This window comes from Muntiacus reevesi, chromosome 22 (assembly GCF_963930625.1).
Source record: "Muntiacus reevesi chromosome 22, mMunRee1.1, whole genome shotgun sequence".
Lineage (NCBI taxonomy): Eukaryota > Metazoa > Chordata > Mammalia > Artiodactyla > Cervidae > Muntiacus > Muntiacus reevesi.
Genome location: NC_089270.1, coordinates 26532788 through 26549560, shown reverse-complemented (window position 1 = coordinate 26549560; position 16773 = coordinate 26532788). Strand labels below are relative to the sequence as shown.

Here is a 16773-nt window from a genome sequence, read left to right as displayed (position 1 = left end):
CCAGCATTTACAAATCAGTGGTGGAGGACAGAAGGTATTAGGGAAGATCAAGGATGAGACTGAAAACAGGTTGACAATCAGATGAGTAGGGCACCTTGGAAGCTGAATGGGAGACGTGTTTCAAGGAGTTCTTTTCCTTACTTAACCCTGTGGATTCCCAGACTTTGAATAGAATCAGTCTGATGGTTCTGTGAGATCTCAAGAATTTCATCTTATAGAGATTTCTGTCTCTCCCCCACAAAATTCCAAATTAAATCTCACACTCACTCCATGTGATGGTCTGTTCTGCTGCCCCTGGCATGAACCAGGTGCTAAGTCACTGTAGTCGTGTCTGACTTTTGCGACCCTATGGACTGTAGCCCGCCAGGCTCCTCTGTCCATGGGATTTTCCAGGCAACAATACTGGAGTGGGTTGCCATTTCTTTCTCCAGGGGACCTTCCTGATCCAGGGATCGAACCCGAGTCTCTTACGTCTCCTGCATTGGGAGGCGGGTTCTTTAACACCAGCGCCACCGTGGCCAGAGCTGCAGTGTAACTGGGGACCAGAGGCCTTGTTTCTCACCCCAGCTTCGTCCTTTACTACCAACTGTGACCGTGGACAGCTTGGCTCATCCCCTTGTAAAATGGTCAGAGCTATGCCTCCCGCCCTATCCAGAGACTCATGAAGTGGTCCAAGGAGCTAATAAAAGACAAAGCCTTCTATAGATTGCTGAAGCATATACTTCAGAAGGGGTTACTGTGACAGAGGTGCAGAGGATCAGTGTTTCCCACTGTGCGGCGGTGTGTGCGCTTGATCATGTCCTACTCTCTGCAACCTTGGGGTCTGTAGCCCACCAGACTCCTCTGTCCATGGAATCCTCCAGGCAAAAATACCGGAATGGGACCCCCTACTCCAGGGGATCTTCCCGACCTAGGGACTGAATCTGTCTCTCCTGCATCTCCTGCATTAGCAGGCTGGTTCTTTACCACTGAGACACTGGGAAGGCCTGGGAGAACCCAAACTTTGGTTGGCAGATGCTGAGGGATTCATGGGACATGCTTCTGTCTGACGCGTCCTTTCAAAAGTTATTTCTTAGTAGGCTATGTATTCTTAAAAATTTTTATTGGGCTATAGTTGTTTCACAATTTTGTGTTAGATTCTGTGGCACAACGAAGTCAATGTCTACACTGTGTACACAGTCATGTGTGTACATATATGTTTGCATATGTATGTACAGTCATGTGTACATATATGTGTGCATACATATGTACAGTCATGTGTGTACATATATGCCCTCTCTCTTGGACCTTCCTGCCACCTCCCCATCCCACCCATCTAGCTCATCACAGAGCAGTGAGCTGAGCTGCCTATGCTATACAACAACTACTCTCTAAAAATATTCTTTTCAAATATACTAACATCTAGAATTTTATAACTAATATAATTCCTTACATTTCAAAGAAATTCTTCACTATGGTAGGCCATCATCTATGATAAATTTATAAAGTGCTTTCCCAAACTAAAACCAATGTCTTTAAACACATTACAGTCCTGTCACTGCTTTTAAGCCCTTTAATGTAATATGGAAAAAACAAAAGAGACTAACTCAATCAGTGACATTTTCAGTGCAAGGTGTTTCATGCATTTTTATTTTTCAATTTTGTTTTTTCCAGTTTCCAACAAACAATAAATAAAAATTAATAATATCCTGTGAAGTATCTATAGTCTCCTTCAATATCTTAAGGTACACAATTATCAAAGCTGATACTGAACACAAACAAATTGATACAATTCAGTACTCTGATATAATTCATTGTCAAATAAGCTACTTTAAACTGCATGTGATACAACTTTATGTTCTATAGCATTTTTAATATAAACTGTATACCAAAATGGCTCTTCAAACTTAAAAAGTGCAATTACAGAGTGCAAAAAGAGCAGACAGAAATTCACTTTCTTACATTTAACCTCATCCAACTTGAATAACAGGCATGTTTTAGATAAAATTATTCTTCAGTCAAAACATTAAATTTTACTCAAGCAACACTGTTTATATAAAAGCTGTGACTCCCCGTTTTCCCATATGAATAAGAGTAGAAAGAAACCAGAAAGTATTGGGCAGCAAGTTAAACACATTTTTCCCCAAAAGTCTACATACTGACTGTTGCAGCAAAAATGGCAAAATGGATCAGACATGAGTTTTGAAAAACTGCATTACTGAATTCAACAGAAATTAGAAGCTAGTATCATGTATTTGGTACATACAAATTGATCTGACACCTCAGAGCAGTTGAATTTAACTAATCCTCTTTCAGGACTCAAAAATAAAAATCTGTCCTCCCAATGCACCATCTGTCTCCTTGTTTTGACTTTGGCAGAGAGATAAGAACAAAGAATGTCCAAAAGAACAGTGGCATTTGATTGTATTCTAAATATTTAATATATCACACCAATCTTGATTGTGAGGTTACATCTTTAGCATCAGTCTTAGAGCCTCTTTGGTTACAGAGTATGTCTACTGGGTTACTGTGTGGTCTTGGTGGGAAGCCACAATCTAGGTATTTATGCATTGGTTTGCATTTAGTCTCAATACATTAGATATAGATAGATCTTTCTAGAAATATATATAGTGAGAAATTTGTAAAATAAGGAAGATAAGCTAAATATGAGCCAAATTTTTTTCATTGTTTGTAAGAAACATGAGCTAATAGCAATGGTTTTTTAATGTTTGCTCAGCATTATCTTCATTAAGACATTTTTAAAATTAATTTTCACCCATAAAAGCAGTCTGTGTCCTATCTTTTTTATTATTTAATATCAAATTATAAATAAAAATTTAACTGTTACAGGGGCTAGTTTTTAATCTCTATTTAAGCATCCTTAAATAAATATTTAACATCCCAAACCACTTACAATTAATTATGTAATATGAATTGAAATGCTCAGGATAAACCAATATGACTCCCTTTTGTAACAAAATAAATGGATTTCAGATGATTTCTTAGTTTGTCAATAAATTTTTTTTGAAGCAATCAATATCACTCAAAATAAGCAGACCTCCCTTACATACATTAGATGTCAATAAGGATGTGTAGGATTTAAAACATATTTTTACACAGCACATTTGATTTCAACTATATTACTGGGAAACAGAAATATGCTTTTAGAACTCTTTAGACCATATATAGAATAACTGTCTTATATTATACTTTGACACTTAGTCCATCAAATTTTGGACTCTGATTTAATTGTAGAATTCTTTAGCAAAGTTCATATAGAAATAAATACTCTTCAAAAAAGAAGCACAAATTTTGGCTTCATGTGTGGATTGTTTTTATTAGTTCATGAGCAACAGTTACCTAGTATAAATGTTGTTTTGAAAAAAAAAATGTTGTACTGAAAAAAAAAAAAAGAACATTGTGAAGCTTACATAAAATTACATAAAAGATGGTAAAAGTTTTCTCAACTCATTTTCTTAGGGAAAATCTATTAGATCAGCAGTCCCCAATCTTTTTGGCTCCAGGGACTGGTTTTGTGGAGGACAATTTTTCCATGCACCAGGGAGAAGTGAGTGATGGGGAGAGGCTGTAAATACAGACGAAGCTTTGCTTGCTTGCCTGCCACTCACCTCCCGATGTGTGGCCCATCTCTAACCAGCTGTGGACTGGGAGCAGTCTGGGGCCGGGGTTGGGGACCCCTGTATTAGACGGATGACTCTTCTCCATAGGAGTTGTGAATGGACATAGAGAACTGTGCACATTCCTTCCAGGCAGTAAACAGCGAGGATGTGTGAGCGGAGGGAGCAGAGGGTGTAGTGTTTAGCCCAAGATCTATATTTGCTTCTCCCCAATTCCCATAGCATTACTGTTTCAATACATGGCACAGTGGTGCCAACTCAAACACCAAACTCTGATACAGTCAAACCAATTATCATTGATTCGAGGAGTAGAAAAATATATTAAATTGGTTTGACCATATTCTAGGCTTATAGAAATCTGTCACGTGCTGACACTTTCTAAACAATGAACTGGGCATTGCTCACTCCTATGCACTGTACACCAGGCAAAAAGTTTTCAGGAAAGCATTTAGCCCAGAAAAGGATTTCTTACAAAAATATCCACTTTCCTTTTATATTAAATATTTTGTGTACATTATACATTAGCAATCTCTTAAAAATAAAACAAAAATAAAAACTTTTCTTAGTATATTAAAAAATACATCATTGTTGACTTAACATATGACCCCACATAAATATTATTAATAAAATAGGAATATTAACATAGCCAGCCATGCAGTGCATCCTGCCCATAAGCTTAATGGCACCATTCAGATTTGCGGCACTGCCGGATCCCCTGACGTCACTCTTTCATATTCCTTCTTTGGTTCTTTACTTTTTCGATTTCTGTACCTAGAAACATTCAGAAATGAAATCATTAGCACTGTAGTTAACAGTAATAAGAACAAAGTATGCTAACAAAAGAAACAAATATTTGGACTCTAAAGGTATTTCAGCATGGTGCTTCCAAAATGACACAGGTAACCAGGTTTAGGTTGAAGGTGAGAAAAAGGGAGGGAGCAATGAGTAGTTTCCCTCAACAAATAATTTTGGGAGGAAATGGTGAAATGCAGTTAAAGAACTTCTCAGAGGCTTTCAGATGGTCATGAAAATTGTAAAATTCCAGGAGAGCATGTGACCACATTTAATCCTGGACTGTTACCATTTTTTTCTTTTTCTCTGTCTTCCCTTCCCTTTTCCTTCCTTCTTTCCTTATTACAAATAAGAAAAAAAGTACAAATTCTTTGAATATCACTATTATATTCTACCTATCACATTGATATAATGTTATCACCAACAAAAGTAAAAATAACTAATATGTATCAGGCAATCACTATGTGACTGATAATGTATATAGCACTTAAAGTGCTATATATTCATTATTTATTTTATCTTTACACTTAGCATTATCATCCTCATTTTACAGATGAAAAAAGTAAAATACAAATGGATTGCATAACCTGGCAAGTTCTCCTAGCTAGGATTCATAAATCTAGTGGTTCAGAATCTTCATTCACTCATTCATTAAAGCTATCTACCTAATACTTTGAGTTCATTTTCTACCCATTTTGAAGATGAATCATGTAGACTTAAAGAAACTGCATAATGTTTTTACTTAGTTGAAAAACACAATTAGGAAAACCTTTGTTTAGCCTTGATCTGGCTACTTGTCAACTAGACAAGCCAGGGCATGTCAGTTCACCTCTCTGGGTCTCACTCTCTCATCTTTCTAAAAGGAAGGATTGTAGTTAAAGACCTTTCAGGTGTGTTTCATTTGTAATAATATTCAGTTATGTGATCGTAACTAATTAAAAAGTATTATAATTTGATGAATACTTAGATGTAAACAAAGACCAAATAAATTTAATCTTGTAAAAGTAACATTTTTGGAGCTTCAAAAGTAGAAGTGTATTATTTTCAGCAAAAATAAAGTACAATTCACTCGAATGTACACTGAAAAATTTGTAGCCCTTCCAAAATAAGAAGGATTTCATGGAGACATGTTAAAGGCAGCTACTATTCAGTAGGGCTTTCTGGGTGGCACGGTGGTAAAGAGCCAGCCTGCCAATGCAGCCAGGAGATGCAAGAGACTCAGTTTTGATTCCTGGATCAGGATGTTCCCTTGCAGTAGGAAATGACAACCCACTCCAGTATTCTTGCGTGGAAAAGTCCATGGACAGAGGAGCCTGGCAAGCTACAGTCTATGGGGTCGCAAACAGTTGGATATGACTGAGCACACACACTATTTAAGTCATACTATTCCTGATCCTAACCTTAAAAAACAATCTGATATACTGTCAAAAGTTTCAATGCCCATTCAGTTATCAGCATGTATCAGTACAGCACAGTACACGAATATAGAGTGTTGAAGATGGAATTTTAAGGGATTGGCACGAACCAATTTTTATTTTATTTATTTACTATTATTTTTTTTTCATTTATTTTTATTAGTTGACGAAACAATTTTTAAAAGTAAGCTCTTAACAATTATCCGGACACTCGTTTTTACTAGTCTGCCTTAAATATTAAGATCCTAAGCCTCTAGGGTTATTAATTTATAAAATATATTTTATGAAATACAAACTTTGATCTAATAAATTAAATACAAGTGGCTAAATTTAACACTGGCATGATGCCTTATGATTTTCTTTTGCTTGTGTTATACTCAATACTGATAGTACTCCTGTCATTAATGTAGAATAAGGATTTCTATTTGTACTTTATAAAGGAAGGAACTGATACTCTTAGTTTAAGTTGTATAAGGTCACAGAGGTAATAAATAACAGAGCCCAAAATAGAGTCAAGTCCAGATGCTCTGTTGCTGAAACTTCCTTAAAAATATCTTTAGTGCAGAGTCTGTCTTTTCCCACTAAATAATACTTTGCCATGTTTTTACCCAGTTTGTGTGTCTTGTATAAAGGTAATTTACAAAAGCAGAGTGTTAAAAAACAAAAACACTGGCTTACCATCTGCAGAAGTAGTATATGGAACCAGCAACTATGACAAGGAACAAGATAACAAGAATCACGGTCAAAGCCACATATTCTTTGCTCAGAGGTTTTTGGACGGTTAAAAAGAAATGCTCACACCGGACACCAGTGTAACCTACTTCACACCTAAAGGACAATGGAAGAGAAAGATCAATTATTTTAAAAAGAAATTTTGGTTCCGAATTAGTTTTACAAGAGGTCATCTCACACTATAATGCAAGATATCAACAAGGTCTGCCAAAAATTGTAAAAATGACTTCAAAGACTGACCTGAAAGCTGGCCCAACCTTGATAAAAGAGCCCCATGAAGCTCTCAAATCGTAACTGTTGTATTAAAATGATAGTCTGATTCAGCTGCCAAAGTGGCTGACAATGGTGTTTTGTAAGTTGTGTGGTTTTGCGGTGCTTTGTGTCTAAATCAGTGGAGTCAATGCTTGTAACAATAGCTGACATATAAGTCCAGTGAAAAGATTAAAAGGTGACCTGCTATTGTGGTAAATGTGAGAGGAAGATATCTGAGGCCCTCCCCATTCGACACCCCTGAAGTATCTGTATAATCTGATCACTACCATTTCTTCTGCTATTTGTTCCCCAACTTAAAAGAAGGTGGCACTAGTAGTGAAGAACCTGTCTGCCAATGCAGGAGGCATAAGAGAGCCAGGTTGGATCCCTGGGTCAGGAAGATCCCTTGGAGAAGGGAATGGCAACCACTCCGGTATTCTTGCCTGGAGAATCCCACGGACAGAGGAGCCTGGTGGGCTACAGTCCATAGGGTTGCAAAGAGTCAGACACAACTGAAGTGACTTAGCGCACACAGCACAACTTAAAAGAAAAACTCAGTATTAAGTTTCTGATAGTAAATATAAACTGCATGCTAATAGCACTAAAAACTGCAGGCCATGGAAATAATAGAGTAATTATTAAGAAGATAAAAAAGAGAGACAATGTGGACACGACTCACACGACTGAGCAACTGAACTGAACTGAACTGAGACCACAGTCTCCTCCGTCCATGGGATTCTCCAGGCAAAAATACTGGAGTGGGTTGCCATCTCCTCCCTCAGGGGATCTCCCCAACCCAGGGATCAAACTGGCACCTCTAAGATCTCCCATATTGCAGGTGGGTTCTTCACTCTTTATTGCATGATTATCAAAGTGGGGTTCTGGTATTACTTTAAACCAAGGGGCTTGCTAACCTAAGGTAGCCTTACATTGCATAGTTAAAAATTCCAATTAACCTGGGGTTGAGTGGAAGCCGAGGAACAAGTGGGGCAAAGAGTGCTGAGTCTGCAGGGTGAGACAGGCCCCCAATCAGGAGGAGGAGGCACAAAGGGATTGACTATGAGAGGACTGAGGAGATGGAGAGGATGGAAAGTGACGGGATTCAGATCTGATCGGTGAGAACTGGTGTTTGGGGAGGAGTCGAAGGGCAATTTACAGAAACCAGGCAGAAACAGAACAGTCTTGGCATCCCAAGGAACATCTGGGAAGACCAGGGATTTGAAATCTGACAAACCTATTTTCAAATTCCAGCTCCACCACTGCTTGATCTTGGAAACGTTATGTAACCTTCAGGTTCTCATCAGTATATCAGGGATTATTATGTCTACCCAGTAGGCTAATGTGAGGATTAAAAGGAGGAATATGTATAATACACTTAATGCTTCACACATAGTAAATATTTCATAAATACAATTTCTGCCTCTTCTTGTGCTTCATAGTCCCCTCTCCCTCCCTCATCCACATCCCAGTCTTGAGTCACTTCTAAACACTGGCTTTGTGTCATCCATCTTAGACTAACATGACTTTAGGAAGTTCTAATAATCATTTCTAACGCTTTTAAATTAGTTTAAAATTATGGGAAGTCACCTTTGCCCTTGAAACACCCCATTTCTCTCTGAGATTGATCTGTTCCCATTCCTGACAGATGGATAAAATCTAAAACAATATTTTATTTTTTTCCTTTCCACTGAAATGAAGTATTCTTTATTTAAAAAGGCATGAAGAGTAGAGCAATAAATAAAATATCCGGACTCTTAAGGAAAAGAATGTCTGGGAATTCCCTGGCAGTCCAGTGGTTAAGACTCAGCACTTTCACTGAGAAAAAAATAAAATAATAATAATATTGCATATATGTGGAATCTAGAATAATGACACAGATAAACTTATTTGCAAAGCAGAAACAGAGACACAGATGCAGAAAACAAATGTATGGATCTGGCAAGTGGGATGACTTAGGAGACTGGGACTGGCATATATACGCTACTATGTATAAAACCAGTAACTAATGAGAACCTACTCTATAGTTCAGGGACCTCTACTCAGGGCTCTGTGGTGATATAAATGGGAAGAAAATCCATCCAAAAGAGGGGACATATGTGTACATATAGCTGGTTCACTTTGCCATAGAGCAGAGAATAACACAATACTGCAACGCAACTATAGGCTAATAAAAAATTATTTTAATTAATTTTCAAAAAGAGCTTTCACTGCCATAGTCCCAAGTTGAGTCCCTGGTGCAGGGAACAAAGATACTGCAATGTGTGGTCAAGAAATAAAAAGAAGAGGAGAATGTCTTCACTTACCAGAAACCAAAACAGTGGTCAAAACTTAGCACTGAATTCTGAGCAAAATTCGTGTAAATTATCTAACTGACTTATCACAAGTCCACAATATAAATTTCAAAATTCTGATGCAGATTTAAAAGTTGTAAACAAAACTGAATTATATACATAAATATATGTAAAAAGGATCAAGTCAAATACTTTAATTTTACTGAAACTCCATGCCTAAATAAAGTATTGCTTGAAATAAATAGAACATCATATAAGAAAGCTTTTAGTTTATGTAAAGTGATTTCACAAGTAGTGTTTTTTGTTATAACTGGATTTGACCTATAAGGTAAGGAAATTATAATGTACAGAGGTAGTTGTTAAACCTTTTACCCAGTGATATGTTTCTTTAAATGGAATTTTCTGTGGAAGACCTGCATATAGAGCAATACGTAGCAGAAGTGGGAGTGAGAACCTGGAATCCATCCACTCTAAAAACACACATTCTCTCTCCCATTTCTGACTATGACAGAAACTCTGAGCAGCATCACCACCCCTCCCCATTCAGGTAGCCCCTAGGGCTTTAGAATCCACAGGATTTACCACTGCTCTAAAGCATCACTGATCTATGTGTCTATATTTTCCTAAATTGCATACTGTAACCAATTAGTGTGCCAGTAAATAAATTTTAATGAATCTCAACTCTTATATCTTTGTGGCGTGTGGCCTAAGCATGCTCAGTCATGTCCAACTCTTTGTGACCCCATTGACTGTAGACTGCCAGGCTCCTTTGTCCAGGGAATTTTCCAGGCAAGAAATATTGGAGCGGGTTGCCACTTCCTACTTCAGGGGATCCTCCTGACTCAGAGATTAAACCCACATCTCTTGCATCTCTTGCACTGGCAGGTGAATTCTTTACCACTTGTGGCACCTGGGAAGGCCATTGTATCTTTCATATAAGATAAAATAGAAGAGATCACAACACACTTCAACAAGCTAATATATTGGTTTTAATACACTTATTTCAAAAAGATATATATTCCTGAGTATGCTGCATCAGAATGTAAAATTATTGTAAGCCCCAACCAAGAAAAGTCTGACAGACCCCATGCTGCTTCATGAGGTTGATAAAACCTCATGAAGTGCATAACATCTTGGTGAAATAATTTTAAAATGACAAACTCCCAACCCTAATATAATGGAACTCTATTCAGGAAAAAAGTTATGGTTGAACACACATATGCAAATCAATGAAGAAGTTGGAGGCATAAATTTTGTTGGTAATAAAAAGAAGAAGCTCAGTCTTTTTAGCCATTTATTTTTATTTATGTATTTATAATTTATTCATTATAAATACCATGTTCTTTTCCCCTATCAAATAAATGTTCAGTTTAAATCTAAGACTGTTGAATAACTTGGGTTGTCTTAAGCCTTCTATCATAGTTGTTAAGTCCACAAATCAAAGACACAGATATAAAGGTATTTCAGATACTTTAAATGTAACAAATGGCAAGAGTAATATCTTAGTTTCATGAAACTGTATGATATCATTTCTCTTAATAACACTGGGGATGTGTTTATCATACAGGGCTCAGTATCATGCCTGTATTAATTTTCACAGTAATGGGCATCCAAATACCCTCAGCATAATTGTCTTTTTCATGTGGAACACAAGAGTCGTGTGTTGCTTGGGCTCCTAATTGCTGGGTTTCTAACAGAAGGAGTTCTTTGGCACCTTAAGCTGCAGGATTTTCTCAAAATGATTCATGTCATCTCTGACCAGTTCTCAGCATGATTCAAGATGTTACAGTCTTTAACAAGCAGCATTTTATGGCAATCACTTCAGATATTTCTTCCGCTCAACAGGCCTTTGGCGGTCCACACCAAACCTATCCTATGACGCTGTGACTTGTGAATAGTACTGATCAGAGCACAGAAGCATTGGTAAGTGCCTGCTTAATGGGCAAGTCTTCCTTACCACTGGCCCTAAGTTTGATTCATAGATATCTAACAAAACCGGTCCAGGAGCTTATTAAGATAGTATGCACACCATTAATGTAATAGGATTTGTGCTGGCAATAATTATTAACCTAGTCATGTTGGATCACTACCAGATATATGACACCCAAGTCCCAATGTAATTTTCTTCTCTTCCTTTAATATATAATATGGAATTCAGCTTTAGTAATCAACACATTCATTCAACAACTAAATATTTAGTGCCTAGTATATGCAAGACAGGACTTCCCAGGTGGTGAAGTGGTAAAGAATCCACCTGCCGACACAGGAGACACTAAAGACATGGGTTCGATCCCCGGATCAGGAAGATCACCTGGAGTGGAAAATGGCAACCTGCTCCAGTACTCTTACCTGGAAAATTTCATGGACAGAGGAGCCTGGTGGGCTACAGTCCATGGGGTCGCAAAGAGTCGGACACAACTGCATGGCTGAGCAGAGACACATATGCAAGACACTAAAGGAGGCATAGCAGAGTATCCAAACACATGAAAGGCATCACTTTGACTTCAAGAATATTAAAATCTGGTATTTAAAATACAACTTGTAAACCACCACTAACAACAGTCATACTTACTGTATAATTTATGTGCTAGCTAATGTTCTAAAATTTTTAACTCCAAGTTATTGAATAAGGATAGCTATTGATCCTTTCCTCATGGAGCTCATCTTTTCATGAGAGAAACAAGAAGCAAATGCATGAAGAAGTGATAAGTTTTACGATGGAGGAAGTTCAGACTGTAATAAAAGACATCACTGGAAGTCCCTGACATGGCCTAGGAAGATCCGAGAAGGCTCCCAGAGAAAGTGATAATAAAGTTAACACTCATTTGAACATGAGCCAGGACAAAAAACAAGCAGAAATGCCAAGAATCTGGAGTTGAAGTGTCATAAAAGTATTTGAACTCACAAGTCTCGTAAGTAGAAAAGTTATAAACATCAAAGCTTCTGCTCTCAAATCCTTAGTCTGTCCGTATCCATTGCTGTGCTTGATTTAGTTTTCCCTTTTGAGTGTCTTCTACTGATTTGTGATTTTGGAAGTCAAGGATTTGTCAGAGACACCAGAGACCTTCCCTGGTGGCTCAGATGGTAAAGAATCTGACTGCAAAGCAGGAGACCTGGGTTTGATTCCTGGGTCGGGAAGATTCCCTGGGGAAGGGAATGGCTACCCATTCTAGAGAATTCTTACCTGGAGAGTTCATGGGCAGAGGAGCCTGGCAGGGTCCATGGGGTCTTAAATAGTTGGACACAACTGAGTGACTAACACTTTTACTTTCACTAGAGAGCCTGGTACAACAGATAACATAACACAGCACAGGTTTCATGTTAAGATGCCATGATACCCATTATGAGACCGGCAGCATGGGGTAAGCAGAGAGAAGGGCAGTTTACAACCATTCCTTTTGGAGCCCCATGGGTATACAGGTAATATTTTTTCCAAATCCAAAACACACTTCATAATCTAAGTGAGGGATAGGGAGGCTTCTAGAAAACTGGCTCAAGATTCAAGTAAAACTCAGGTTCCCTTCTGGTGAGATTCTGGGTTTCCCTTAGCTTTATTTTTCATACATTCTTAGGAATGCAGATGCACTAACCCAGGAAGGATAGATCTGAAGTACTAAGTCCTTTGTTACAAAAGTAGAAAGACAACTAGATTTTTATAAATAGGTATGTATTAAGAGGTGTGTTTAGAGAAAGGAAGATTAATGCTGTTCCAGGGAGTCTGGGGAGTTGATTTGTGAGATGATGGGAGTTTTGAAGAATCCTGAGTCTGCATATATAGTCCAGGAGCCAGAGTAACCTGAGAGGGACTAGGAATTATAAGACGGATATTCCTTCCATGTCATTATATTTTTGATCTTATGTCATTATATTTTTGATCTTATGTCATTCTGAAGTTCAAGTCAGTTTTCTTTTTTTTTGGTAAAGACAGGTATATTTATTTCTCAAGTCAGTTTAAGTGCCGTGGCACCATACAAAGACTGGAGGTGGTGATCTATGTCTGTTTCTCTATAGTCAGCTACTTGCCCTCACTGAAGATTCAACAGATATTACATATGTGTGTGTATGTGTACTATATATAGAGTACCTGTTGTATGTTTTCACCTGTGCCCCCTCACTCCCACCCACAAATAATGGATTAGGTTTCGGCAGGAAAGGAATGATAGGAGACCAATGCATTTAAATAAGGAGAGAAAGACATTGTCTGTATATATTAATAGAATCTCAGGATCTCAGAAAATCACTTTGTTCCTGATTCCTCTAGGGTTACTTTCTTAGATCTATATATATATAATATTGAAGAAAATTATTTTTGAGGTTTCCCTCCAAATAAGAAAAAGATGAGAAATGCATGCTATAGTAAAGCCCACAGTAAGCGGCTTCTCTATTGGGTTCACTTGAATACTACATGGGTTAAACAAACGCCTGCCTACAAGAATGACTTCTCTCTACTCCACGAGTTTTACACTTAGCTTTGACGACTTATGGGACTCTTGTGCTGTGAAACTTCCCACGCTGAGTGAGGCCCACTGACTCTTCTTCTCTGACAGTGATATTTAGTATTAGAAGAAATACAGGACATTATATGTCTGTGATCTGACTTCTGTCTTCTCCTTTACACTGAACTTTCTCCTGAAGGGTTACCGGTGACCTCATTCTTGCCAAACCTCTTCCTCCATTCCTACTGTCTTGACCTCATTGCTCCACCTGCTACAGGCACCTCTTTGGAACACCCACCTTGTGTTTTGGGAATCCAGCACTATCACCATTGCCCTTTTAACTTTTTGACTCTCTTATATATCTTGACACTAAGTAAATATCTGATTATTTGTTAATGTCAAAAATTATATCTTACAGTTCTGTCTCACCATTTTATTAATCAACCTCATTTGAATCCCATGAAAATACTGAGATGAGTGAAAGACAGGAACAGGTTTTACAGATGAGGCTAGGGCAGTGTAAATAAGGTCATAAGGTCAAAAGACTCAGGAATGATAGGAGCTAGCATCACAAACTAGGGCTTCCAACTGTTGATTTAGTGTCTTCTTTTTTTTTTTTTTTTTGCATAAATGTTTTCTTTTCTTGTTTTTGGCACATTTCACATATACCCCTTCTTTCCAACAGAAAAAGTGAAATTTTCTTCATAAATGTGGCTTGGGTCATATATAGTACAGTTCTCCATCCACGACAGGATCAAGATTTTCAAGTTTCTAAATCCCCACATAGTTTTCATGGCATTTATGATTCATATGTTGTAAGCTAAGGGAAAAAAATGAACAAAACACCTAAACCAAAATCCTAGGGGAGATGAAGGTAAGATTTCAGAAAACTGGAGAAGCCTGTTTAGAAGATAAACTACTTTTTCATATCCTAAGGACATTACCTGTGCTATCACTCTAGGACATTTCAGCCGAGGTCTAAAATTGCTCAGTGCTTAAAAAGCAAATATAGTTGAGAGATAACAATGTTGTGGTTCCATCACATCAGTACCAGATTTCAGAGGTCATAGAAAGCTATTCCATTTTGAGATCATGTGGTTCAAATCTGCCTTTTAAGGATGAAAAAGGTCTAGCCCAGAACTGTTAAATGACCTACACGAGATCACACAACAGTCTATGTTCAGTCAGGACTAGGACTTGGATCTAAACCATGTGGTTCGGTATTCGTTCTCGCTTTCCATGTTTTAGTTAAAACATCAAGCTCTCTGCTTATAAGAATACATTCATTTGAGGCCCTTCCCAAAATAAATGAATCAGAATCTCTGGGAAAATAAGGCCCCAGGTTCAGTATTTTTTCTGAAGCTATCCAATGACTTTAATGTGTAGCCATGGGTGAGAATCAGTGTCCAGCCAGCGGCACAATACAATATTAGCAATTATACAAATCATTCCTTACAGACTAAAATACATTGCAAGACAGAATATAATCTAATTTGTGTGCAATTTTTGGGGGGGATAATTTTCTAAATCTAACAGGCATTATCAGTAATATCCAATGCAATAAAAATGAAGACTTCAACAGCTATTGCTTTATTGCCTTCACTAGCAATTTTTTACTTATCTGTTAGTGGTAGTGTTAAACACAGGAAAAAACAGTAATCATAAAACAATTCCTAAGATTTCTGGGGCATTTTACTCCATCTTCTAGATATCTTTACATCCAAGGTCTACAGAAATAAGGCAACAGTAGATTGAGGGCAGGAGGAGAAGAGGACGACAGAGGATGAGATGGTTGGATGGCATCACTGACTCAATGGACATGAGTTTGGGTAAACTCTGGGAGTTGGTGATGGACAGGGAGGTCTGGCATGCTGAGGTTCATGGGGTCAGAAAGAGTTGGACACGACTGAGTGACTAAACTGAACTGAGATAAAATTTATTGAGCTATAAATTTAGATATCTTTGAAGAGATTGACAACAAGAAGGTTTCAGGCTGTGTATGTTTCATCCTTTCTCCATGGCTAAGAAGGACACTGTTCTTACTATTCAATTGCTAAGTCGTGTCTGACTCTTTGTGACCCCATATATTGCAGCACACCAGGCTTCCATGCCCTTCACCATCTCTCAGAGCTTGCTCAAACTCATGTCCATTGAGTCAGTGATGTCATCGAACCATCTCATCCTCTGTTGTCCCCTTCTCATCCTGACTTCAATCTTTCCCAGCATCAGGGTCTTTTCTAATAAGTCAGCGTTTGCATCAGGTGGCCAAAGTATTGGAGCTTCAGCATCAGTTTTTCCAATGAATATTCAGTATTGATTTCTTTTAGGATTAACTGGTTTGATCTCCTTGCAGTCCAAGGGATGCTCAAGAGTCTTCTCCAACATCACAATTCAAAAGCATCAATTCTTTGGCACTCAACCTTCTTTATAGTCCAACTCTCACATCCATACATGACTACTGGGAAAACCATAGCTTTGACTAGATGGACCTTTGTTGGCAAAGTAGTGTCTCTGCTTTTAAATATGCTGTCTACATTGGTCATGGCTTTTCTTCCAAGGAGCAAGTGTCTTTTAATTTCATGGCTGCAATCACCATCTGCAGTGATTTTGGAGCCCAAGAAAATAAAGTCTCTCACTATTTCCATTGTTTCCCCATTTATTTGTCATGAAGTGATGGGACTGGATGCCATAATCTAAGTCTTTTGAATATTGAGCTTTAAGCCAGCTTTTTCACTCTCCTCTTTTACCTTCATCAAAAGGCTCTTTAGTTCCTCTTCACTTTCTGCCATTAGCATTGTGCCATCTGCATATCTGAGGTTATTGACATTTCTGCATATTTAACTTATATGCAGAGTACATCATGAGAAACGCTGGGCTCGGTGAAGCACAAGCTGGAATCAAGACTGCCAGGAGAAATATCAATAACCTCAGATATGCAGATGACACCACCCTAATGACAAAAAGATGGAGAAACAGTGGAAACAGTGGCAGACTTTACTTTGGGGGGCTCCAAAATCACTGCAGATATTGCAGCCACGAAATTAAAAGACACTTACTCCTTGGAAGAAAATTTATGACCAACCTAGACAACATATTAAAAAGCAGAGGCATTGCTTTGTCAACAAAGGTCCATCTAGCCAAGGCTATGGTTTTTTCAATAGTCGTGTATGGATGTGTTAGTTGGACTATAGAGAAAGCTGAGAGTCAAGAATTGATGCTTTTGAACTGTGGTGTTGGA

At 38.0% G+C, this 16773-nt stretch overlaps 1 long non-coding RNA gene across 1 annotated transcript in view; it reads right to left on the bottom strand.

Moving 5' to 3' along the window:
• Window positions 1-1617: 1617 nt before the first annotated feature.
• The window catches only part of LOC136152948 (uncharacterized), a 24206-nt gene continuing 9050 nt past the window's right edge, over window positions 1618-16773 (bottom strand). Inside the window, exons 2-3 of the long non-coding RNA XR_010660302.1 lie at window positions 6503-6652; window positions 1618-4388 (exon numbers count right to left, since the gene is read on the bottom strand). This is a non-coding gene — a long non-coding RNA (uncharacterized lncRNA). The remainder of the gene's footprint in view (window positions 4389-6502; window positions 6653-16773) is intronic.